This window comes from Dermacentor andersoni, chromosome 9 (genome assembly GCF_023375885.2).
Source record: "Dermacentor andersoni chromosome 9, qqDerAnde1_hic_scaffold, whole genome shotgun sequence".
Taxonomy (NCBI): domain Eukaryota; kingdom Metazoa; phylum Arthropoda; class Arachnida; order Ixodida; family Ixodidae; genus Dermacentor; species Dermacentor andersoni.
The window spans coordinates 79,968,715-79,995,312 of NC_092822.1; the positions used below are offsets into that span (position 1 = coordinate 79,968,715).

Below are 26,598 nucleotides of genomic sequence, written 5' to 3' on the forward strand. Positions count from 1 at the left end.
AAAGATGGTTAACCAGAGAAGCTGAAACGCGCGGCCCCGGTGTTTATCCCTGGGTTAATCAAGACGGTGCATTAAAGTATTTCTCAATTATTGGCTACGTCTTTGTGTTTGTTAATGAGGTTGCACACACAGGTTCGGCTACGACTGAGAGAATGGCGTCAGTGACGGAATGCCTGCAGTCCGCCGCTGTAGCGTGCCTTCGGTGTCTAGAGCTTGCGCGGTGGGGGTAGTTAGCAGCATCCACCCGCCATTGACGCTTCGGATTTTTCAAAGTTAAATTGCTTCAAAATTAACTCTATCCGTCGCGTAAGACAATGAATGGTTCAAGACCCCTTTAAGCAATGCCTCATGACCCCGTGAATGCGGCTCGCCGTTACGACGACAGAAAAGTGAAATTCTACTCTCGAATGATGAGCGACAACGGAGCCAGCTGCGGAAGAAGACGAGGATGCTCGAGCCATTGGTGACGATGATAATTTCCTGCGCACAGGCGCGGAGAGACGCGCTTTCGTTTCGCCTAGTCATACAAAAAAGCTTCCCCTCAAAACGCTCACTGGTGATCGAGGCTCACCAGTTCTGAGTCGCGGGGCTCCGCTGCTGTTTTCCAAGCCGAGCTAAATCAAGGCCTAATATGTTGGATCCTTCGCTGTTATGGTGAAATATTGTGAAACGAAGCACATATGGATCAACTTAAAAACAATTATCATTAGCGCGGTTCTCTGAATTCTGCGCTTTGGCAACGTGTATTGTTTTAGACGCTCACAGCCGTCAAGTCAGAAATATTCCAGGAAACCAAATTTTTTAAAATAAGGTCTTTAGTACTAATAGGGGTCTTGCATTCTCCCACACTCAGAGTGCCCTTTGTCATATCTCGTGCAACATATTGATCCACATATGGCCTAAAAAGCAATTCCAGTGCTAAGTTCTTAGACGCTGCGACTTGACGCTTGAGGCACCAAAAGGAAAAGCTGAAAGACACAATGGGCATTTGCGAGAATTGGCGGCAGTTGTACGAAAAAGCACAAATGGAGTTGAATAATGCTCTTGAACATGGTGCACACGTAAATTTGCTTTTCAGTGTTCCAGTAGAACGCGGTACCAATCGGCACGGAGAAGTGTTTCACTTCAGATTATTCCGTATCCGACTTACACTTGGATAGCTCATAAATGCATTATTCCGCACGCGTACACCGAATAATGAACAAACTTGCTCATTTTATATACCAACTTTCTTGAACACCATCTCAAGGAAAGGAAACCCCGCTGACAGCGCTCAGGCGGTTCTCAAGGTCATTTGTTCTGGACAGCGAACGAAACAGATGCACTTGTCATCGCACAAGTTTTGTTGTTCACAATCCTGCGCTACTATAAATACAATAGTGCAACTTCTCTTGCTTTGTCAATTACATCCTTTCATTTACTTACGTGATTATTTGTCTGCCGTCCATTTAGGTACAGTCTAGTTTTTCGATGTTGGGCTCGTCGTGAGATCCGTGGTAAGCAGCTTAATGTGTTAAGATCTTATAAGCTGCAAGCGAAATGAACTCTCATCTGTAATGTTCTGAGTAGTGCATCAGTTGCACAGTATTGCTGACTGCCCAGCCGCGCTCGCAAGCACCTATGCTTAAGCGTGCCGGTCATTGATGCATACGCGTATGATAAAATTGACTGCATTATCTTGTATATTCAGCGTCGTAATATAAAGCTGGTAGGTCAACTGATACGGTATAGGGTCCCAATGCAGCAGAAGGAGCTGTAAGATTTTGACGAGGGGGGTTCTTTAGTTTCTCAAGCACCCAGTAACCAGAGTGTTTCTTTTTTTATTCCGGCCCACTGCAATATATAAGGGACAGCCGAAGCCAAGAATCGAGCCTTAGATTTAATGCTCAGGAGCACAGCGTCGGAACCGCCTTAACCACCGCGACAGGCTAATAGGAAGTCTTAGCTTGTACGCAAAGGTGTTAGTGTTTGAGATAAACCGTGCCACCACTGAGGCATATAGCAGCAGTAACTCTGGTAGCGGCATCTATAGTGACGCAGAGCTAAAAGACCAACCGCAACGAAATTTCACTTGGACTAGATTGCCAACAAATGCCTAGAGTATATAGTATTAATGTAATCTTGGAAAGGCCGCTGGGCTGGTAATTGTCTAATTTCCTCATTAGCAGCGCTTTAAATAGCGCCTAAGCGTACGACGCGTGCAGCTGCTGGTAAACAGCAGCGATGCGGAAATGGCGAAGGTTTGAGAACCCTGCACGACTGGCGAACTCTCAGTTGCGTCTAGGCGCCCAGGCGGGTCGGTCGTTCAACATTCGCAAGCTGACGAGTGTCTATCTTGGCGTGCTTTCTCGTTGCGCGCGTGATTTGAGCTGCTGCGAGAATGCCGACGCGTACGTACTCGAACACGAGCGATCGCAGTGCAGTACGCAACGCTGAGCGGCCGAGCACATCTTTCCTGTCCCATCTTTCAGAGCCCAAGCGTGCACCGCACCAGGCAAGTGCGACGCAGACCAGCCCACGCGCTCAAAGCATGTAAACTGCCGTTCACGAAGCTGCACAAGCTACAATTAATTCAACAGCACAGTCACTTACCCGTGCACGATCTGCTTGGCAAACGCTTTCTCCGGATTACTGCAAGTGAAGCCGCGATGGCGCACGGAAACCAGACGTTTGTTGTAGTCTGGAGTGTTATTCTCGAGCGATCAGTTCAGGTACATAGTGTGTTATCTTCGAGCCCTATTTTGCATCTTTACACCGAACGCGCCGAAGTAGACAAACGAAAGCGTTTCCGACTCGGTACCAGAAACGTTCTCAACAGGAAGCGCGTGCTGCATTTGTCACGAAGGAGAACGCGACGCACCGGCCATACTTTAGTTGCGGCGGCAAGACACGCAGGAATGCGGAGACGCCAGAGCGAAATGGGCGAAGCGTTATCACGGCCTGAGCCTGGTCTGTACGGCCGTACTCTATTTGCCATTCCCTATTTGTAGCAGTTCCATAGAGAAAGACAGTCAACAAGAGTGGACACTCCCATAGAGCTCAGCGGCCGAATTGGCTATAGCGTACCAAGCGGATGGGATTAACGCCTTCCTGTTTCGGTTTTGGGCGTGCACGTTCTGAGCGCTAGCTGGCGCGCGTTACGCCAGTTGCACAAATTGGTGCGTATTTCTTGTTTTTCCTTCGGCTGCTCTATTGCACGCAGTCTTAGTGTAGAATCGTTTATTTAGTTAAAATGATTGCGTACGATCTTTACAAGCCCTCATCGAATCTGTTTCACGTGCACTTTCATAATGTAGAGGCAAGGCGCCTTGTAATTGACGAAATGTTTACTTCGCTCTATAGAAATGCTCATTCCGGGCTTTTTGTGCGTTCATTCAACGTTGTGGCGCCAGGCAAGCAGCCGTAGCTCCGGCACGGAGCTCGACCCGACGGCATCAGCTGAAAAAAAGTAAATTACAAGTGCGTGTCATTTTGGTAGTTGAACTTTATAGGAATACTGCGTGTAGAGGCAACGCGTGAAAGATGTGAATGCGGCATTACAAACAAAAACAATTCGCTTTTAGATACATGGCGTCGAAAATAGCAAACTCATCCCAAGCTATATTATATTATATGAAGAAAGTATCGGATTTCCAAGCATTTCCCCGATTCCCGGACAATATTTCCTGCACTTTAAGAGCACCAATGCACGGGCGACTGCGCGTTTCCAAAACAACTTGGCCTCAGCCGAAGCGATAGTACGCTACGTGCACAGAGGCGGCCACAACATAGGCTCTTAGCCAGACCATGCTAGACGCTCGCAGAGTGCCTTCTACTCGCACTCGGGAGCAATGCGTGGGTGCAGAGCCTGTTTTCAGTCATCCAGAAGACGTAATTTTCGAGTCCTTGGTTTTTGAGCTTCTCGGCGTTATCTCTTGCGCGTTCTGCTGGCGTAAGCAACACACTCCAGTGTTACTACTATTCGCAATCGCCCGTCCTGTCTTCCGAAAGAAGGCAGTACCAAAAGAAGGCACATGTTGCGGGGCCATAGGAAGCGTCAAAAACTTGTCTCACTATAGGATTCAGTACACGCCAAATTAACTTTGTCACCACGGCCGAGCTGCTTTTCGCTGCGTCATGAGAGGCACGGCGAGCGTGCCTGAAAAGTATCCCGAAAAGTAACGAGTTCAGTTACAATAATTTTGTAAGTCAGAGAAAGCGCTAAAACTTGTCTCGGTAAGATTCAGTACACGCGAGACTGCGTCCCACGGCCCGAACTGCTTTTTGCTAACTGCGTCACACAGCCGGGTGCGGTGAGCATGCCCAAAAACTAGCGTCACAGATAGCGTCACAAACATCTCCAAGTACGGCTAATTAACTCAATTTAACGGCGCCAGGATGACCGAGCTGTGTTTCGCTGACACAAGTCTCGGTTCCATGTCTTAAAAGCCAAAATTGCGTGAAATCCATCGCAGACTGTCAAACAAAATTTCTCACCTTGCCGTAGCGCAGTGGTGCCGTGTCGAAGTTCAGAAGTAACGCAAGAATACGCCGGGAGTCCAACAAACGCGCTACATCCAACACTAGGGTTAAGACTAGGCGTGACGTGTTTCCTGCTGCCAGTTTTTGCCGAGTGTCCCCTCATATTCAATTTGTTTCTTTATGAAAAATCTCCTTGCAGTATTTCAAAATCGTATGTCATCATCATCTTAAAAACATTACAAAGCTCGTTTTTACTATCTCGGCCGGACAGCAATCTGAAAACGCCATTGCTAGCGTGGCACTTTCTAATGTCGGTTCCCGGCATACATTAGGCGTAGACAGAGCTTTACTATCAACTGCCATTGATGGCGCTCGCAACTTTTTAGCGATTCTAAGTAGGTCATCTCATAATATTGACTCAACAAACTGCACTATGCTAGGTCACTCTACTGCATTTCACGTTTTGTACCAAAATAGCACACCAGCTTTTTAATAACAAAGACCATTAGAACTTGGAGCTGGCCGACTCTAAGTTTGGCCCGCGCAATGAAAAGGGTGTGCTGCGTTTTGTCAAAGTGATGGCATTCGCAAAGGTATAATTCTTATGTTCACTTGATTAATCCTAAATGTCGCTGCAACTTGACGAAGATTACTTTTTCCCTTTCGTTCAATATTGCGGCCGAAAATTCCCCGAACAAGGGAAAACTCGCTGCACGGAACATCACCGGATGGTAGACCCCTCTAACGCAGCCGTGCGAGCCTCAGCTACCTATTATCATTTACTACAGATGGCAGTATTGTCTGGTAAGTCGACGAGTCCGCCCTTTTCAGCGTGCCTGGCAGCGGCCGGTGAAGACACAAACGTCCCGCGCGCTCTGATCCCTATATGCGTAACAAAATAACCAAAATGCGCCTTGCTGCATCTACGGATTTTTCTTTGCCTTCGCACAAGTACTTCGGGGGAAAACGCTGTTTGCTCTGTTCGTCCCTTGGCGAGTCCGACCTGATTAGGAAGCATGACATGCGCTGAAAAGTCACGCGCGAGGTTCATTATTTTATGAGGTGAGTGAGTGCAGTTTTTCGTGATTGTAGCATATCAAAACATGATAGTCGCAAGCGTATCAGTCAACATTGGAAAGTGACGATGCTTTATCTGACTTTACTACTTGAATGCCAAAGCATTCGTCCTGCTGATGTGTTATATATCAATGTAGGTGAGCAGACTGTGTAAACAGAAACACTTTCACACTGTGCGGACAAGTTTTGTAGACGTTAGTAGGTCAAATTAAAAAAAAATTGAAATCGTCATTCAGTTTTATAGCCGCAGACTGGTTTGAAAGCTGTACATTCGGCTAAGTGATCCATATTATTGTGACAGCACGAGACGGGAGCATTGTCATGACGGCGAGAAGAAAACGCGCAAACATGTTTAGGTTACTGAGTTGTAACTTCTCGCTGATCTTTACCCGGCGTTACATATTAAAATTTATTTGTTTACATCATACTGCAGGCCGTGTAGCCCAAGCAGGAGGGGCAAGGTAACAAAGAAAAAATAGGCGTACAAAAGGCAGAATTGCAAAATATAAAACTTAAGAAGTGAAACAATATAGCACAAAACAGCAATGTCACTTAGGAAATACTAATAATATGAGTGTGAATTGATTCAGGGGAGTTCAGATGATGGGAAGGGATGAGGTTCCATTCTTCTATTGTTCGAGGAAAGAAAGAAAATTTGAAGAGGTTCGTCCTGGCAACGTAAGGGGAGAGAGCGAGGGGGTGGGAATTACGGGTTTTCCTAGATGTAGAAAGAGCAGAAATGTAGAAAGAGGATGTAGAAAGAGTATGGACTAGGATCTGAAAAAATTTACGGTTTATGAAGGAATAAAGGAACTCCAAGCGTATTATCCTTCACCTCGTTTGAAGGGTGTGAAAACCATTTGCCCGCAGTAATTCAGTTATACACTGTTCTCGGCCGTATTTAGAAAAAAAAAAATTAAAACGTATGGCTTTTCTCTGTATCCTTTCAAGGGCGTTAATGTTGATTTTCGTAAACGGGTCCTAAATAAAGCACGAGTATTCCAATTTGGGTCGAATAAAAGTGGTATAGGCTAATGATTTTACTTCATGGGATGCATGTTTAAGCTTATGGCGAAGTAGACATAGCTTTCTGAAAGCAGAAGAGGCGGTAGCAGCAATATGGCTATTCCAATTTAGCTTCTTAGTAATTGTAATTCCAAGGCACTTGTACTCGCTCACTTCGGCCTACATGGGAAGGACAAAAACGCCTGTACGTATCCATCAGTGGTCCCAGCAGATCGCTTAGAAGCGTTGCGTAATTCGTTGCATAATTCGGGACCTCTGTCAGGAAAAATAGTATGTCGCAATCGCACCCACCGTCTTCTGTACGAGCCACGAAACGCCTTGGCAGGCCTTCATATCTCTTTCGGACATGGCTGCGCGATTTGATCCCTTGTTTCGCCCACCTTGCTGGGCTTCGTATATGAGGAAACGGGCCCTAATACGCGTTAGTCTTGGTGCAACACAGAGGAATCACTTTCAGAGAGCGCGGCACGAACCTTCCCGATGCATCAATTAGGTGAGCCCGAAATGGGCCGTGGCGAAAAGAAACGAATGACAGTGTATCGTGACGCCTACGATGTCAACGGGGTGCCACGAAATGGCTACGAAAACATACACATTTTGTGCAGCTTAGGCCTCACTTCTCCTCCTCAACACAAGTGGCTTAAAGCGCCACAGACACGGTGGAAACAGCCCTGAATGGCCACCAGAGCAATTCCTCGCTTTCCTCGCTTGTTGCAACTTCGAATGTGTTGCGGTCATCTCTCCTGACGTCACAGCTCTCGTGCACTCGTCGCCATTGTCAACGTGCCTGGGCTGCTGTATACGAACTGTCCTATCTCCCTTATGGATGACTGTCTTGATCTTCCCGCAACAACACGTGCCAGCAAACCGGGCATAGCTGGCATACTGAACCGTCCATTCACAATCAAGCCCAGTCCTATGACGTCAACGACCATGCCTATAAATTCCCAGCCGGATCCTTCCTTCCTCAGTGGGCGAGGTAGCAGCAGTACGAGCACCATGCATGCTTACCAGCTGCCTATTTCATACGCAAGTATGTTACTTTCAGAATGCCCCCTACATTCGTTGTGATGATCGATTCCTACTGCTGCTCCCTTGCCCACACCATTCACACGGATGTTTGCTTATATTTCTTTATACTCGCAGCTCGCTGTTTGCGTTAGTAGATTGTTACAGAGTGGTGATGTTGAAAGCAATCCTGGTCCTCGCTCCCCAAAAGATCTGAGCGTTTCGCAAGGTTTTGCCGATCAACCGTCGGTGTCTGAAATGCTCGCTGAGCTCTTGAACGGACAGAAAAGATTAGCTGAGGATATCGCCGAAATGAAACACTTTCAACAATCTGCTAATACACGTTTTGAGACTATGGAATCGCGTCTGGCCGGTCTGGAGTCCTCGTCACATAAGCCTGCCGTCGAAAGTGGAAGTCTTAACAGTGAACTCATACGTTTAAGAAACGAAATACACAGGCTTTCAACTAAAAGTGATGAATAAGAAAACCGGGCTCGCAGGAACAATTTAATCTTACACGGTCTGCCAGAATCCTCCTATGAAGATAATGAACGCCTGTCCTCAGACATTGCAAAATGGTTTGAAGATAAACTAAAAATTAGCTGTCCTCAAATAGAAAGATGCCATCGTCTTGGATGGCCTTCACGTGACCGTCCGCGATCCGTGATTATGAAACTTCTGGACTACCGGGAGAAAGTTTCGGTGTTAAAAAGTGGTCGCAAGCTTAAGGAAACCGATTACTGTATATCAGAAGATTTTTCACTACGTGTCCGGAATATCCGCAAAAAAACTTTGGGAAGCGTCTGAGAGTTTCGGGAACGACGGGTGCACGGTCTGCATACGGTTTGACCATATATTTATCGATGAAGTTCGCTACAACTGTCACAGTGCTTCTAATACATTAGAGAAAGTACCTCGTAATACACCACTAAATAGTGTCACATCTGCCTCTCCGCCTTGACTACTTCGTCGCAACACTAATGACCTCCGTGTATTAAATAATACCGCAAGAAGCCTTCTCAATAAATATTCCGACTTCATCTCTCTGGTAACTGCTCATTCCCCCAATAGGTATTACGGAAACATGGCTACATGATGGCATATACGACTCCGAAGCTGCGTTAAATGGATACACGTTGGTAAGAGTTGACAAACCAAATGGCAGAGGTGGCGGTGTCGCCCTCTATATACAATCCCACCTGAAGTTTTCAGTTCTCGAAACCCCATGTGAACTTGAATTGCTTTTGTGCAAGATTCATTTGGAAAGGTCATCCGCACTAATTGGAGTGTTTTACCGGCCTCCCGGCTCTTGTAATGATCAATTCGGTTCTCTTAGCAACATCTTGCATGATTTGAAATCATCAAATATAATACTTATGGGAGATCTTAATGCACCAGGCATTCACTGGCCCTATCTCACCATTACCGGCTACGGCGTGTCTTTCTCAAGAAAATTCTTGCGCCTTTCCCTATCCCTCGGTCATAGATTGTCCACGAGAACACCAGGGAAACGGCTGTCCTAGATTTAGTTTCTCTTAGTTCAAGTATTTTCGAGAGTGGTTTCCAGTGCTGCGTTACTGACGGGATTTCTGACCACAAGCCGTATTGTTCTCAGTTTGCTGTATAGTTCCCAAACCGCGGATTGAGTACTGTACTTTTCATGATTTTAGCCGGGCCAATGATGCTGAAGTTACCGAAATGCTTAGCGAATCGTTTGAGAAGTTTCATAAGTTATCTTTGACCAGTGATGTTGATGTTGCCGTTAGGTTTTTTGAACAAATTGCTGAAACATGTATTAACGAGTTTGTTCCCTTGAAAAGAAAAACAACAAAAATATTAATTTACCGTGGATGACAAGAGAACTACTGCATTTATCGCGTCCTGTTTCGAGATTGCGCAAGTCAAAAAGAAATAGTAATCCTGTCAAAATTGCAGAGTTCAATGATGCCAAGGAAGAACTTCACCAGAAACTGACATCTGCCAAGGATTTCTACCATGCTGTTCCTTTGCCAAAATTAATGAAAACAAACCTTCGTATGTTCTGGAAATCGATAGTGCCAAGTAACACTACTTCTAACAGTTTAATTGTTAACGACGATGCAGTTTCAGCTTCACTCACGATTGCTTCAGCTTTTAACACCCCGCGACTCCGACATTTCCTTGCAAGGTGACCACGTCGTCCACAGCGGTAACAGCGAGCGTTAGACCAGGGGCAACACGCGTCATTATGTTTTGTACTACCGCACCTTGCGCATTCTTGACGTGCGGCAGCCCTCCTCTCACCCACCAGAGTTCCTTTCTGATGCACCTGTACATTTAACACGGGTGTCGTTGCCGGTCCGATCATCTCTTTTACATCACTATCCGCAGCCTCAGCTGCAAGGGCCATCGCTTCAGCGTCTTGTAGCGTTAATTCCCGCTGTGCCAGTAGCTGCTTCTGCAGAGCACCTGACTGTATTCCACAAACAATGCGATCTCGAAGCATGCGATCCAAAGCACTGCCAAAATTGCAATTGTCAGCTATTCGGCGAATGTCTACCAGGAATTCATTAAAAGGCTCGCCCTCCGCTTGACAACGACTGAAGAACTTGTAGCTTTCGGTGATTTCGTGTCTCTTGGGACTGTAGTGCTCACTCAAAACTTCGACGACTTCTTCATACGTCAATGCATTTGGCTTGCGCGGAGCCACCTTCCCTGCCAGCACTTGCATCGTATGCGTATTTAACGCAGCAACAAGCAATGCTCTTTTCTTAGTCGAATCTTCAATGGCATTCGCTTCAAAGTATGCTTCTACTTTAATAAGGTACGGTTTCCACTTATCTTTGCCTTCTTCGAAGTCGGGAAGTTGGTGAGCCATGATGACCTTGGTTTCTCGGTTCTGCGTGGGTTCCGGTTCAGCGTCGACTTTCACTGCATGGGCGATGTCCATCCTCGTCGCCACTGTGGCATAGCCATGGCGTGCTCGCAATAACGCCAGACCAGTGAAGCATCAGCGTAGTCAGTAGAACAAAATGAACGTTTATTCAAATGTGTAGAGCGTATTTATAAGTAGCCGAGTGGCAGGAAGATAGGAAGGAGCACGTGTTAGCAGTGATAGTCCGAACTCTGAAGGATCGCCAGATGAGGTGATAAAAGGTGCGCGCACTTCGAAAACACGTGAAGTTGCAACACATACCCAAAAAGTAATGATCAAATTGTAATGGGTGCACTGAACAGTTCCGAGGGTAACGCCTCTTCGTAACCGATGAGGCAGGTGACGCAGAGCAGGAACAGCTGGTTGCCCGAACGGCTCACACTCGTGCCAAGCACTGGCGATCCGGCTGGCCCACTGGCTGCACAGCAGGCATGGAAGAGACGATCTGGCTGGCCTTGTTCTTGTTCTCTTCTTCTTCATTACAATTACGCCCGGTGCAAAAGCGGAGCCATCCTGGCGACTTACGACGTGGAGACGAGCGGGTCATAGAATTGTTTCAGGCGGCGCACGTGAACAACATCCTGTCCACGGCGGCGCTTGTCGGATGTTGATGTAAGCGGCTCTATGACATAGTTGACCGGAGAGGTGCGTTTGACGATGCGGTATGGTCCATCATACTGCGAGAGAAGTTTTGTCGAAATTCCAGGCATGGTAGGAGGCACCGACAACAAGACAAGGGTGCCGGGAGCGAAGTTCGGATTCGTAGCGTCGCCGTCACGATTGGCTTTTTGTCGTTGTTGGTCAGCGGAGGTGAACCTTCGGGCTAATTGACGGCATTCCTCGGCGTATCGGGCGACGGCTGAAACGGGAGCACATTCTGACGCGTCTGGTGTATAAGGCAAAACCGTATCGATGGTATGGGAAGGATCGCGACCGTAGAGAAGAAAGTATGGAGAAAATCCTGTGGTATTTTGCGTAGCCGTATTATATGCGTACGTAACAAATGGGAGGATGATGTCCCAGTTTGTATGCTCCGATGAAACGTACATGGCGAGCATATCACCAAGGGTGCGATTGAAACGCTCTATAAGCCCGTTAGTTTGAGGATGGTACGCCGTGGTGGTCCGGTGAACTACGCGGCATTGAGCAAGCAGAGCTTCAACCACCTGCGACAGAAACACACGGCCTCTATCACTCAGCAGCTCCCGAGGTGGGCCATGACGAAGAATGAAACGATGGAGCAGAAAGGATGCAACGTCATTGGCGGTCGCTGCAGGTAGAGCAGTGGTTTCGGCATAGCGTGTAAGGTGATCAACTGCGACAATAACCCATCGTTTTCCGGCGGGTGTTAGTGGTAGCGGCCCGTACAGGTCAATTCCCACATGGTCGAAGGCACGAGCAGGGCACGGAAGCGGCTGTAATAAACCGTGGGCCGGATGAGGCGGAGATTTGCGGCGTTGGCATTGCGGGCACGAGCGGACAAACTTTTGGACGAAAGTAAACATTCCTCGCCAGTAATAACGTTGCCGCAGGCGCTCATACGTCTTCAAAACGCCTGCGCGTGCACATTGTGGGTCAGTATAGAAAGACGCGCATATGTCGGAACGCAAGGTCCTAGGGATAACCAGGAGCCACTTGCGACCATCGGGCTGGTAGTTGCGTCGATACAGGAGGTTATCCCGGACAGCAAAATGGACAGCCTGGCGACGCAGGGAGCGGGAGATGGGAGACGCAGGTGAGCCAGAAAGGAGATCCAAAAGAGAGGCCACCCAAGGATCCTTGCGCTGTTCTGATGCGAAGGTGTCGATGTCGACCGAGGATACCGGCTTAATGGTGGAGAGGGAGGCCGTGTCGGCTGGCAGCGGAGAGCGGGACTGAGCGTCAGCGTCAGTGTGCTTGCGACCTGAGCGGTATATGACGTGTATGTCGTATTCTAGAATGCGCAGAGCCCAGCGGGCAAGGCGTCCAGACGGGTCTTTTAAAGAGGATAACCAACAAAGGGCGTGACGGTCAGTAACCACATTGAAAGGCCTGCCGTATAAATAGGGGCGAAACTTCCCGAGTGCCCAAACGATGGCCAGGCATTCTTTTTCTGTGACGCTGTAATTGCGTTCCGCTTTGGTCAGCGCACGACTAGCGTAAGCAACGACGTACTCGGAGTAGCCAGACTTGCGCTGCGCAAGGACAGCGCCAAGGCCAATACCACTGGCATCGGTATGCACTTCAGTTTGGGCGGTGGGTTCGTAGTGTCGCAGTATAGGCGGAGACCTCAGGAGACGGCGTAAGTTCACGAACGCGGTGTCGTATGCAGGAGACCAGGAGGATAGGTCGTTGGCGCCACTTAAGAGTTGTGTCAGAGGTGATATTATCGAGGCAAAATTGCGAACAAAGCGTCTGAAGTAAGAACAGAGGCCGATGAAGGCGCGGAGTTTCGGAAATTCTGCTACGGCGCGAAGTTTTCATGGGTCGGGGCAAATGCCGTCTTGTGATACTACGTGACCTAGAATCATGAGCTTGCGCGCTGTGAACTGGCACTTTTTCAGGTTCAGTTGCAGACCTGCGTTGGTCAAGGACGTCAACACTTGCCTAAGGCGAAGAAGGTGCGTGCTGAAATCAGGGGCGAACACAACGATGTCGTCGAGATAGCACAAACACGTGCTCCATTTTAGGCCGCACAAGATATTGTCCATCATTCGTTCAAAGGTAGCAGGCGCATTTCATAGGCCAAATGGCATCACATTAAATTCGTATAAACCATCTGACGTAATTAATGCCGTTTTAGGGCGATCAACTGCTGACATCGGGACCTGCCAGTAGCCCGAGCGTAAATCCAACGAAGAGAAGAATTTAGTGCCTTACAAGCTGTCCAGAGCGTCATCAATGCGGGGTAGAGGGTAGACGTCTTTTCTCGTTATCTTATTGAGACGGCGATAATCGACGCAGAACCGAATGGAACCGTCTTTTTCTGTGACGAGAACCACCGGTGATGCCCACGAGCAATTGGAAGGTCGAATGACGCCGCGCTGAAGCATGTCCTTCAAGTGCTCACTGATCACCTGACGCTCCTTGGCGGATACGCGGTACGGGCGCTGCCGCAATGGCGCGTTGAAGCCAGTGTCGATGTGATGGCTGACGGTTGACGAGCGACCCACAGTAGGCTGAGCGACATCAAAAGAAGAGCGGAACTGGGCAAGCAGGCGAAGAAGCTGGGAGCGCTGCTCGGAAGTAAGGTCACCGGCAATGAAAGGTGTGAATAAGTCAGGTGATGGCGGAGCAGAAGTGGAAAGTGCACAGAAGTCAGTGAGCTCTGCATACGAAGCATCCGGCACGTCGGTTATAAACATGTCATCAAGAGGCTGAACATGGCCAAGTGCTTCGCCGCGAAGAGCCATCAGGGCTGTAAGAAGCGGATTGCAGACAACGATGGCGCTGAAACCGGCTGAAATGTCAAGCGCGGCGAAAGGGAGGGGAACGTCTTTGCGAGTCATGAAGAGTTCTGAAGGAGTGAAGAGGACAGCGCCTACAGAGACAGCGCCACAGAAGACGGGAACAACGGCAGACAAGTACGGCGGTATGGCGATGTCTTCTCGAAGAACTAACTTAGCGGGAAGAGAAGTGGCGCCGACGAGGGGCATGTCACACAGAGGCGATAATTCGACTTCAGCACGTGCACAATTGATGACGGCGTTATTTCCCGAAAGAAAATCCCACCCAAGTATCACGTCGTGAGAACATAACTGCAGAACCACAAACTCCACAATATAGAGAACGCCCTGAATAACAACTCTAGCTGTGCATGCTGCTGAAGGCTGAACTGGCTGGGCGCTTGCTGTGCGAAGAGAAAACCCAGAAAGTGGCGTCGTAACTTTTCGTAAAGCGCGAGAGAGGCGTTCGTTTAGGACAGACACGGCTGCTCCAGTATTAGTTAGCGCAACGGTAGGGGCGCCGTCAATAGTAAGATCGACAACGTTCGAAGGCGACAATGGAGGACTTGTACAGATCGATGGCTACGCAGTTCTTGCCTCCTGAACTGCGGCGCTTAGTTTTCCTCTTGCGTGGGTGAAGGGCGCCGCCGCATGGGGGACAACGAGCGGCGACGCGGGGAAGGTGAACGACGTGTAAGGACCGGGCGCTCGGCTGGTGGCCTGTTCGACTGCCGACTAAAATAAGTGTCATGGAAAGGCTGCACGTTGGCGTAGGGAGGCGACTGCACAAACTCATCAGAGTGCAGCATGCGGCGGCGGCAGAGTCGTGCAACATGGCCGGGAATACCGCAGGCATAACATATGGGCCGGTTGTCTTGCGTGCGCCAAGGATTAGTAAAGGCAGGAGCAGGTCGATGAACGGGATGATGAACGGGTGGTGGCGGCCGAGGATGTAGCACAACGAGCGGTTGACGAGGGGACTGCGCGGCGACGGATGCGTAAGTAAGTGGCGCGGCGGCAAGGTGCTGCTGATGCTGCATTGGTAGAGCCTCAGCAACTTGGTCTTCAACAACCCGCTGGAGCGTAGGAGCGAGCTGTGTAGGAGGCTGTTGCGGCAACGGCTGCTGTAGCTCAGCGAAGGGTAGCAGAGAAAGCTGACGTGCAACTTCCTCCCGCACGAAAGCTTGGATTTATGTGAGCAAGGAGGAGCGATCAGAGAAGGCTGTCATGGAAGAGAGGGCCTCGTCAGCTACTGAGGGGCGCCTGGTCAACTCGCGCTGCCTCCTCAACTCGTCGTAGCTTTGGCACAAGTTTATGAGCTCTGCTACGGTGCGCGTCCCCTTGGCGACCAACATTTGGAAAATGCCATCGGCGATGCCCTAAAGATGTGCTTCAATTTGTCATTTTCGGGCATAGACGCATCCACACGTTTGCATAGGTCGAGAACCTCTTCAATGTAACAGGTGAATGTTTCACCGGGTTGTTGCGCACGCTCTCGTAACCGCTGTTCGGCGCACAACTTGTGTACGGCAGGGCGACCGAAAACTGCAGCGAAACTGGTCTTGAACGCGGACGAGGACTGAAAGTCGGCTTGGTGATTTTTAAACCACAGGTGAGCCACTCCCGCAAGGTAGAATATGACGGCATTTAACTTGGCGGTATCATCCCATCGATTGTGCAAGCTCACCCGTTCGTACGCAGTCAACTAGTCATTGACGTCCTGTTCATCCGTACCGCTGAAAACCGCTGGATGGCGTTGCGGGACAGCGCCAGAGCAGGCAACGGGGGGTGGCGGCGGCGTCGGCTGGGGAGAGTCAGGCATGACGGGAGGCAGAGTCCGAGACCGGAGTTCCAGGGTGTAGATGTTCTTGAGTACCCCGCACCTTCCTTCAATTGTAATGGGTGCACTGAACAGTTCCGAGGGTAACGTCTCTTCGTAACCGAGGAGGCAGGTGACGCAGAGCAGGAACAGCTGGTTGCCCGAACGGCTCACACTCGTGCTAAGCACTGGCGAGCCGGCTGGCCCACTGGCTGCACAGCAGGCATGGAGAGACGATCTGGCTGGCCTTCTTCTTGTTCTCTTCTTCTTCATTACAAAATAGATTTCTCTTCCACACAGAATTGTCCCACAAGGCTTACAGAAGGCTCTTTGGCAAAGTAATATCTGAAAGAGCAAATAATGTTCCACCAAGTATGGTGACAAATATTTCAGAGCTGCCAGTCTGAGGACTCCGACAAACTAACAATACCTTCAGCACTGACTACCTTCAATAATGAGATGTCAGCATTTTGCTGAAATTATTGAAACTTCAATTATTGTGACCTTGTTTAGGAGGACATCTGAAATTAACATGCAGTTCTAATCCCTGTCACTTTTGTAAATATATCCCAATTATTTTTTCAGGCTACAATTTTTGGTAATAATGGTATTCATTGCAGAAAGAGTACATGGTATTTATTAAAAAAAAGTACTGGTCATTGTAGATTTTCTGTCTTCAGAATTGGTTCTGTTCCACAGCTGTTTCTTGAAATCTGAAATGATGTACCCATCTCTTTGTTAGCGATAAACAGGAAAATCTGTCAGTATGTTTTGTTTAAAATAGAGCTGATCAACCCAATAGTTAGGCTATTTGCTAATTATAAATTACAACGATAATAGTACAATACCATAAAAACAGACTGATGCTGAATAACAGCTGTGCCCAGCTACATCCGCGCAGCTGTGCCACACAATGTGCATGTGTTCAGAACAGCGGAATGCCCCAGAGAGAAAGCAACAGTAACTTATTGTTCGTCATCTTGCACAAGTAGATTATGCGCCAGATGTAATTTATGCTCAGTAAATACATAAATGAGTCATGTGAGGTGTCTCACTTTAGGTTGCAAGTTCGAACTTCTTGTAATCTTGCTTGCTTTTATTTTGTTTCCTTTGGGAGCATGAGTGATTTATTTGCCTTGGCACATATTGTCAAAACTGTTTCTTCATCACTGGGAATCGAAAAATTTCAATTACACATAAAATTCCCAGTTACTGATGTGGCAGACTTCGAGCTTAATTCTCTTATCATTCATATGTTTATCTACCAAGTAGTTTTATCATTCATTGAAACATTTCCATGCAATGCACAGTGGGAACCCAAATTATAAATATCTGTTCTTGCTTTCTACCCTGCTCTACAACATAATGAAGATACAAAGCAAAACTATAAGTTTGCAATTGTCCCCCATAACCAGAGTTTCGCTTATAATTTGAAAAACAAAATTGACATCCTGCTATGGTGTGAGAGTTGCTTCGGGCACAAAGTGAACTGCGTAGCACCTGTGCTAGAGTACCCAACAAAGCAGAAAATCGCACCAGATTCGAATGACACTGGTAAGTTAAGAACAGATGTTTTATTTCACGCACCATTAATGGGGCTTATCATCTGCTCCTCTTTTGTTTTGTGGGAACGCATACATTGGGAAGACAATTTTTTGCACCAATCTTACCTTAGCGGGACACCAGAGAAAGGTAGAAATCAAGAACAGGTATTCACACTTTGTTGCCCACGGTGTATTATCTGGATGTGTATCACTCTACAAAAGACTACTGTGATAGATAATCATAAAGACAAAGACAGAAGAATTAAAAGAGGTATGTGTCAGTCACCTCGTATGTGTCAAACACCTCCAGTGTTTATAGAAACACTTCTTTCTGTATATGTGCCAAGCCGTAGGGAGGCTTTACGTAACTCAGTCATGCTTTCCAAGTTAAAAGTCGGAATAAGGACAATCACAAGAACATCGTATGAGTGATTTGCAAATGTGGCACCTAATGTAACTTATTTACGTATGTGCTGAGGGTAGATTACAGCCAGTGCATAATCTGCTCTTACAGGATAACTTATGATGAGTAAAAGAAGCCTTCCTCACATTCTTCCTCTTTGTTTCTTTTGGATCTTGGTGCACCATGTGTATTGTTACAGCTGCATGCACGCAGCTGGGTATAGTTTGTGTTTTGCTTCCTCCCTTGTCCTCATTATTCATGTGCTATCTTTGCCGTAACAAAATACAGCTACCTGTGCTACATATTTTGTCAGCGTGTTTGCATTATGCCAAGTTTTGTATTAGTGGTTATTGCAATCTGTGAAATTGTCTGTGTCAGCTATTGTACTTCGTCTTGGAAAAGTATGTTTGTCAACATAAATAAACAATTAGTATCATTGTTGCTGTACTTATTTTTGTAATATTATCTGTTGTGAAGCTTTTATACACTGTTGCATATTGTATGACAGAATAATCTTGATGCACAACTTTTTAATGTGGTATTTTTCAGATCAATTTTCAACTGACGCTGAAGTTGTGGGGGAAAAGTGCCAACGAGAATACCATAAGGTAAGACAGCTGTTTTTACTGTTAGATTGGATTATAAATTGCCAACCAGTTGTTTTCAGCAAGCATAGTATAACGCATAGATTATGTAATCTAAGTTGGAATACTGTTTTTATTGCACTTGATTATCTGGGTCTCCTTTGTACATAAGTGCAGCCTTTTTTAGTTATGTGCAGCTTACTTGCTTAAAATGTTAAATCGTAAGTTCTAAATAAAAACACGTCTCGAAGAACAGTGAAATAGGTTTAACTTATAAACGTTTTGACGTTAGAGACGTGCAGTGCTGAATTAAACTTCTACATGTGTTACATAATATTTTGGGGTCTCATTATGGTTCTGAGTTGCATTGCAGTGTCATGCATATGCACCTGCAGGCTACGTATTGGATGTTTATTTAAGACTGTTTTGCTTGGTTGGCTATTGATTCCAGTTTAATAGTATTGAGAACTGTCTTGCTTTCATGGTGATTCTGTGCTGACTAATGAATTTGAATTTTCCAGAAGACAACATAGGGTGATGAAATGTTAACTTTTTGCTGCTAACCTGCCATGTCCTTTTTGGCAAGTTTGCTATGGGTTCTTTCTTATATGTTGTCTTTTCACAGTAGTCATCTTGAGAACTAGCCGTAGTCGTGTGTACTTACAACAAAAGTTGACACATTTTGAAAAGCGGCTCGACACTGCCATTCGAGAGTCAAATGACTTACATGGATTAGTTATCTTACTCTATTTGCAAGAGTCCTGCACCACGCACTAAGGGTAACTTGACACACACTGCTGGAGTCATCAGACTCATCAAGAATAGTTGCCCGAATCCTTCAGCAGTGGTCATGTGACCCTTTATCTTGAGTCGTCTGACTCATGCAGAATAGTTAGCGGACTCCCTCAGCACTAGTCGTGTAACCCTTTTGAGAGGGTTAGGAGACTACTACAAGAGAGTGTGAATGACTATTGTGTGTGGAGTCACGTAACCACCTTGTATCGAGCACAGATAGTCTCGGGACTCTCTGCCGAAAGAGAGTTCGGGTATCTCCCACAAAGTGTGTCGTATACATGGCGAGTCCAGACTCTCCGAAAATAGTAAGAGATACTCTTTTTTTCTTAGTGTGTTGCCGTACCCCATTTCCTTCCAGCGGCTGCAGCAGGGACGCGCGAACCGCAGTGGCTCCCCCGTTTCCGATCGCAGCCTCACACCACCTCCGACACGACAACGACGCTCTCCATCACCTCGTCGTCGCTCGTTATCACCGCCGCCGCTGGGAAACTAGCTGGTGCGACCGACGGGGGTGAGGTCGCAATACGTTCATCTTCATCAAGACTCCCTTGTGTAAAATTGTTTAAAAACAAAGTGTATGTTTTAGTTGGCAATGTGAGTGACTTTGCTTTAGTTGGCAGTGGGGCGGCAGTTTCTATTATGAACCTGTCCTTCAAAAATCGTCTCTGCAGGGTCGTCAGCGGGCACGCGGGGTGTGTAGGAATTAAACCGTGGAGCACGCTGCTGGTGGCCCTGGCAATACCTAGCAATGTGTCTAGGCACACCGCAGCTGTAGCAAATGCGGGAGTCGCGGCTTCTCGCGGGTGACACCGGTGACATGGGTGTCATGGGTAGAAATGTACTCTCAGGCTGGTTGTAGGAGGGAAGCGCCCGCTGAACAAATCGTTGTGGTGCATCTTGTCGGCGTCCAAAACTTGTCGGTTGCGGTGGCAAGTTGCTGCTCTCCGTACGATCAGCATAGGTCCTGCGAGGTTCTCGGTAACTCTGAGGTGCCCAGGTGGCCGGTGGCACACGGGAGCGATGATCAAATGCACACTGATGGCACACATGAGCGTAGTCAACAACTTTAAGGCGCTCAAGCTCTTCTTTAACCACTTGCCGAATCACCGAGGAGATGTCGTCGTAGGTTGGGACGGACATACTTGCAATAGTAGTAACATTGTCCAAGCGTCCAAACTTTCGCCCAATCCTTCTAATTTTCAGCGCTTCAAACGCCCGGCAGTGTTTCTTCAAATCAGACGGAGTACTAAGATCGTCCTTCGTTATAAGAAAATTATAAATATCTTCAGCGATTCCTTTAAGCAGATGTCCTACTTTGTCTTCGTCTGTCATGGTAGCGCTGACGATTCCGCATAATTTCAGAACAGCCTCTATGTACGTTGTACACGTTTCGCCAGGTAATTGAGCTCGTCGGGAAAACATCTGCTCAGCCTTCTTTTTCTTAGAGATCGGGTCCCCAAAGCACTTGGTGAATTCTAAAAAATTATCCCAGCTTGTCAGAACGTTCTCGTGGTTTTCAAACCAGAGGAGCGCGGTTCCAGCGAAAAAAAAAAAAAACCACGTTATCGAGCTGCTTCGTAGAGCTCCAGTGGTTGTGGCCACTCACTCTGTGGTAGTGTTTAAGCCAGTCGTCCACGTCTTCGTTCGCATTCCCCGAAAAGGTGGGTAGCTCTCGCAGCGGTGTCCAGTAGCCGGCCTGACCTGCGTGATTGCTTTCTGGTCCGCCGCAGGTGGGGTCGTCATTGCCTTCTCCGGAATCGGCCATGTCCGCTGCTTGTGGTCGTAAACCGGCCAAGCGTCTACTCCGTCGGACAGTTGGTAGAGCTGGGTCGTCCAGGATCGTCCAAGATTTACCCCGCACCTCCACCAAAGATGTTACGAATGTAGTTTATTTACAGGGTGAAACGAGGTCCGAGAGGGAAGCTACAGGCCAGGCCCAGCCGGCGCAGAGTACCCCGAGCTCACGCGCGCGCACTCTACTTCTTTCTCTGCCTCAGTCGCGCAGTGCTGCGACAATATGATGATGTCGTCAAGGTAGCATAAGCAAGTCTTCCACTTTAGGCCCGGTAGTACAGTGTAAATCATCCGCTCTCAAATGTGGCGGGAGCATTACACAGGCTGAAAGGCATTACGTTAAATTCGTAAAGTACATCCGGTGCGGCAAAGGCGGTTTTCTCCTTGTCTGCTTCGTGCATGGGTATCTGCCAGTCTCCAGAGTGTAGATCAAGACTGGAGAAATACTCCACGCCTTGTAATGAATCTAACGCATCATCGATTCGGGGCAGTGGATATACACCTTTGCAGGTTATCTTGTTCAAGACACGGTAGTCTACGCAAAATCGCATTGAGCCGTCTTTCTTACGCACCAAAACGACAGGTGACGACCAAGGACTTGAAGATGGGCGGATTATGCTACGTTTCAGCATGTCGGCAACGTGGGCATTGATGATCTGTCGTTCAGCGGAAGAAACGCGATATGGCGCCCACGCACGATGGTAGTTCCATCTGTGTGTATACGATGAGCCGTCGCAGAAGTCTGTCCCAGAAGAGGAGAGCGGACGTCGAAGCAGTCTTCATGCTTGGATAACAACGCCAGTAACTCCCCCGTCTGCTGTGGCGTTAGATCGGAGCTGATGGCACTAGCGAGATCAGAAGCAGGGACCAGATCCATAGCTGTGGGTGGTTGTGAAACAGCCGTAGTCGAGGTAAGCACAGAGACAGGCTGAGTGTCCAAGACGCACATGAGAACGGCGCCTTTAGAAAGCAGGACTAGCTCATTGGTTGTGTTGAGTACAGCCAAAGTGGCCATGCCGTTGGTGAAGCGAACAAGGCTGGGTGCCAAAGCAATCCCTTTGGATAAGTAACGGGCTAACGGTACAACTAAAACGTCACCATCGGGGATGTCAGAGTTAACTGCAAGGAGTTGTTCGCGACCAGGGGGCACCATACAATCGCCAGCAGTTCGTAAGCGAAGGGGCGGTTCGTGCACTTCGTCGGAATTGTCGGTGTCTGTCAGGTTAACGAGGCGCACACGGCACGAGATGAAAGCCGACGCCGAAGAGAGAAAGTTCCCTCCTAGTATAAGCATGTGAGCACAGGAAGTCAATACTGCGAACTGGATATGGGGGCGTATCCCGTCGATCGAAACTCGAACGGTGCATTGCGCCGATGGCCAAATCACATTATTTGCACCACGAAGAAGAGCTCCACTGGAAGGTGTAGTAACTTTGCGTAGACGAGCGCACAAGCCATCGTGAAGAATAGAAATAGCTGCTCCCGTATCAAGCAATGCTAGGACTGGTACACCTTCTACGCACACGAATAAAGTATTGGCCGGGCACGCTGGAGGAATTGTAGTCTGTGCGAGCCATGCAGCTTTCCCTTCAAAAACTGCACCATCTTGTTTTCCGAAGGTAGTCAGGAGTGCGGGTGGCCGGTTGCAGGGGTGATGTCGAGCGTCGGAGAGGGGAGTGCGAGCGGCGGCGATCTGGATGGTAGTTGCGACGCGCTTCGGGAGGTGGAGAAAGTGAGCGTGGGGAGAGCCGGCGCTGCTAAGGACTCGGAAGAAGCAACGGGTCTCTCTCATAAATAACGTAGCCACGGCGTTCGTCCTGTTGTCGTCTTCGGCAAAAACGCGATATGTGACCGCGAATACCACAATAATAACAAATGGGGCGGGGCGTAGGCCGGGTAGTGTAAAAATCCTGTGGCAGGCGGACGGGGTGGTAGAGTCGCCAGATGGTTGGGGGCAGTAGCAGGAGCAGGAGGCGCTTTCCGAACGAACGCTGGTTGCATAGCCGCAACCTGAGCATACGAGGTGGATGGCGAAGGAGGGCCGCAGCTCGCTGCGCAGGTCATGGAGGATAGCTCCTCTTTGATGATGTCGCGCAGGCCAGGAACCGAAGGCTGTGGCTGGAGAACGGGAGGACTGAGCAGGCCTCGCGCTCGGAACTCTTCGCGTATGAGAGTCAGAATCAGCGGACGCAGGTCGGTATCCGACGAAGGAGGTGCGTCACGGGCGACAGGTTGGAAACGGACGGCCTGCAGTGCGTCCAGGTGTTGGCAAGTCGCGATCACATCGTTAACAGTATTAGGATTCTTGATCGCCAGTGCGTTGAACGCGACGTGAGCAATGCCCTTTAGGATTTAACGAACACGATCAGATTCCGTCACGGTGGCGTCAACACGGCGACAAAGGGCGAGGAAATCCTCGATATAATATGTATATGTTTCCCCGGGGAGTTGCGTGCGTCCATCAAGCTTTTTCTTGGCGACCTCAGAGCGGACGCTGGTAGCGCCAAAAATCTGCCGAAGCTGGTGTTTGAATGCCGCCCAGTCAGGCAAGGTGCTCTCGTGGTTGAGAAACCAAGTCCTCGCTACGTCATTGAGGTAGAATGCGACGTTGTAAAGCTTGTGCATGTCATCTCACCGGTTAGACTCACTCACGCGGTCATAATTGTCCAGTCAGTCATCAACGTCGTCACTACGAAGACCAGCGAACATGGTGGGATTGCGCTGCCACGTGCTGACGGTCCACGAAGGAACGGCCGGTGGGGCAGAGACGGTGACGCCGGAGGCTCCTGGAGGATCTTCTTGGGGCATCCTGGCGGAAAGGTGGAGCAAGTGGCGGCCTGAACGAAGCTCCAGGAAAACTCGAAGGCGTAGAGGACCAAGTGATCGAAAGCAGCCTCCACCACTTGCGAGACAGCTGCTAAGCCTCAACGGTTTATTGCGCAGGTCGCGCGCTGAAGACGATGGCCGAGTTGATGAATATATACAGATGAAGAAGATGAAGGGGTAATATAATGCTCACAGTATATATATATATATATATATATATATATATATATATATATATATATATATATATATATATATATATATATATATATAACGATCAAATAGCACTTACACTTTGTGTTTGGCGTCAGGTGTGACCTAGCGACCGCCAATTTGACCATTTATCTCTTGGTGTCCCGACAGAAAGCAAGTATCACAAGCGGGTTAGGGCCGAAGCGGGTAGCCTCGGCGCTGCCATGTTGTTGTGGAAACACGGTATCCGGAAGAGTGCCCCGGTAATCTTATACCTGAGCCCGCTAAACTTCGCGCATGATGAAACGCTCACCGTGTACGGTAACGCCCTGATAAAATTGGCGAATGTGCAGTTCGCGGGATCTCAGTTGGCAGGTAATGTCCCACTCGCTTTCAGTGCCAATCGCGCTCCAAGCTATTGTCACTTGTTCAGACCGCAGAAACACTTCCTGGAAGGCTAACACTTATTGAAAATGAAGTAAAAGAAATTATGAGGTTTTACTTGCCAAAATCACTTTTTGATTATGAGGCATGGCGTAGTGGACGACTCTAGAAATTTCTACCACCTGAGGGTCTTTAACGTGCGCCTAAATCTGAGTACACGGGTGTTTTCGCATTTTGCCCCCATCGGAATGCGGCCGCCGTGGCCGGGATTTGATCACATGACCTCGTTCTCAGCAGCCCAACACCATAGCCACTGAGCAACCACGGCGGGTGTGACAAAGAAGTCAAGCATGCTGTCTATTCATGGCTACGCGAATGTGAGAAAATCTGTCTGTGCTTCTGATATTCATGTGCTGCCAAAATTGTTCCATAAGGGTGCATGCTTGAACCGGGATTATCTCGTAAAAGGATGTCCCTTTTACAAGTCTAATCTTGAAAAATGAAAAGTGCGGGTTTGAGTTGAGCATCTCTGGTAATACTTACGTAGTGCTCTACAAGACAAATGAACTGCTTCTATAAGTCTGCCGTTCAACAAGAAACCAGCTTTATCAGTCACAACACCCCTTGAAACGCTTGGAGAGCTGTCAAACTTACTCAGATGTTTTTGAAGTAGTGTCAAAGTATACTTCGTTTCCTGGACCAAGGTACTCGTTAGGTTGGCTCAGGATGGGGTCTTCGTAAAAAAGAAATTGATACATCACGGAGCACCAAGCAGTTACTTCATCAAAAAGGGTCACAAGATTTTGAAACTAAATTTTGCAATGTAATTCTAAAGTGTATGTTCATCTGCAGTAGTCATAGGAAATATATCCTGTGAAAGAGTGGGCCCTCTGACTGTTTCGTTGCCCAGCTAGTACTCTCGTGAACCAGTGGGCTGCGCTTCTGTAATAATGATTGTTATCATGATCGCCTTTTATCTTCAAAAGTATCTGGACGCATTTTATTCTGGAGTTTGATCTGAGCAGCAATATACGCCTCATGAGAATTTTCAGAGTTTCATTCTGTAGCTATTTTATCCACGACTGTTTTCCGTCGGTTTGTTTACTTCTGTGCGTTTAACGTGCGTCTTTTTTGTGCGAATAATATTAGAGAGAAAAGTGGCAGTGCAGTCGCTTACCGGCCGTGTTGTAGAAGCGAAAGCGTCAAATGGCTTGTTCAGCGAAAAAGCCAGCGTCCGGCGTCTGTAGCTGCGAAACGGTACCTAAATTCTAATTTGCAGCGGCGCCACAGCACGAGCTCGTCTCGACGGAGTTCCCATTAGCTGCGACGCCATTGCACGACTGCGCCTCGATAGAGAAGAGCGAGTGCAACAATAGAGCGCCAGGTGTTGCGTGAGGGGAGAGGGCATCGCGGCGACGCCAATTCACCGTCTCTCTCGCTCTCGGAAGCCTGTGTTAGCCACGCATGCCTCATCCGCGCATCTCGCCTGCCTTCGAACTGCGCCTCAGTAACGCTATGGTAAGTCGATGCCAGCGCTCCTTTTATGGGTGCGGACAGCGTGTGAACCGCCCTCCGCCCTATCTGGTTTTTCGGCGCCATGTTGGTACTTTCGCGCCTGCCGTCGAGTTGAAAAGACGCGCGCGCCATTTCCTTTGTTTGTGGCGTTATGGTGCGAGAGCACGTGCTTTGTGTAGTCCATTGCGATGTTCATGCTTGTTAACGAAACGTGACCGGCTCATATGTTCCTCTGTGCACTCGATCGAGCGCAAACGGACAGCGGGTATTTCGTTTCCCCGGCGACGCTGAACGAAGGAAGAGAAGGGCAGCACAAGTGAAACGTGACAACTGGACACCGACGGACACACCGAAGACATGCGAGGTAAGGATCGTGATTTTGTTAGGAATACTGTCCCTTTGTAATCCTTTTTATGTATATGTTGGCGTGCCTTTTGTAGTGATCATAAGGCTGTAGCATGGTGTGATCGCCATGTTTGAGTCGTTGCAACAGTGTAGGTTTGTAGGCTTATGCCTCAGCAGCGAAGGAGACAGACAGCTGACCCGAATGCCCGCCGGAATAGAACCGTGAGCCGCGGCTTCTCGTGCCACGACCAGGAGCAATCTTTTTTGTTCCTCCCAAGAGGGCGCGCGCTATCCGTGTCCTAGGCAACGCCCAAGGCAGGGCGCTACAGGTTTATTCTAGTGTGTGAACTGACCTATGTTTTTTTGCAGCTAGTAGTATGCGGCCCTTGCAAACTCGTTTCCTTTCTTAGTTTGGGCAATTATCTCTTCTATGTAGGCACGAGGGATTTATTTGTTCGTCGACACGAGTGTGCGCGAGGAAACTGC

General features: G+C 48.3%; 1 long non-coding RNA gene across 1 annotated transcript in view; it reads right to left on the reverse strand.

The window, feature by feature from the left end:
• Positions 1-760: 760 nt before the first annotated feature.
• LOC129384111 (uncharacterized) overlaps positions 761-26,598 on the reverse strand; it is a 34,688-nt gene continuing 8,850 nt past the window's right edge. Inside the window, exons 2-3 of the long non-coding RNA XR_008611887.2 lie at positions 24,907-24,985; positions 761-968 (exon numbers count right to left, since the gene is read on the reverse strand). This is a non-coding gene — a long non-coding RNA (uncharacterized lncRNA). The remainder of the gene's footprint in view (positions 969-24,906; positions 24,986-26,598) is intronic.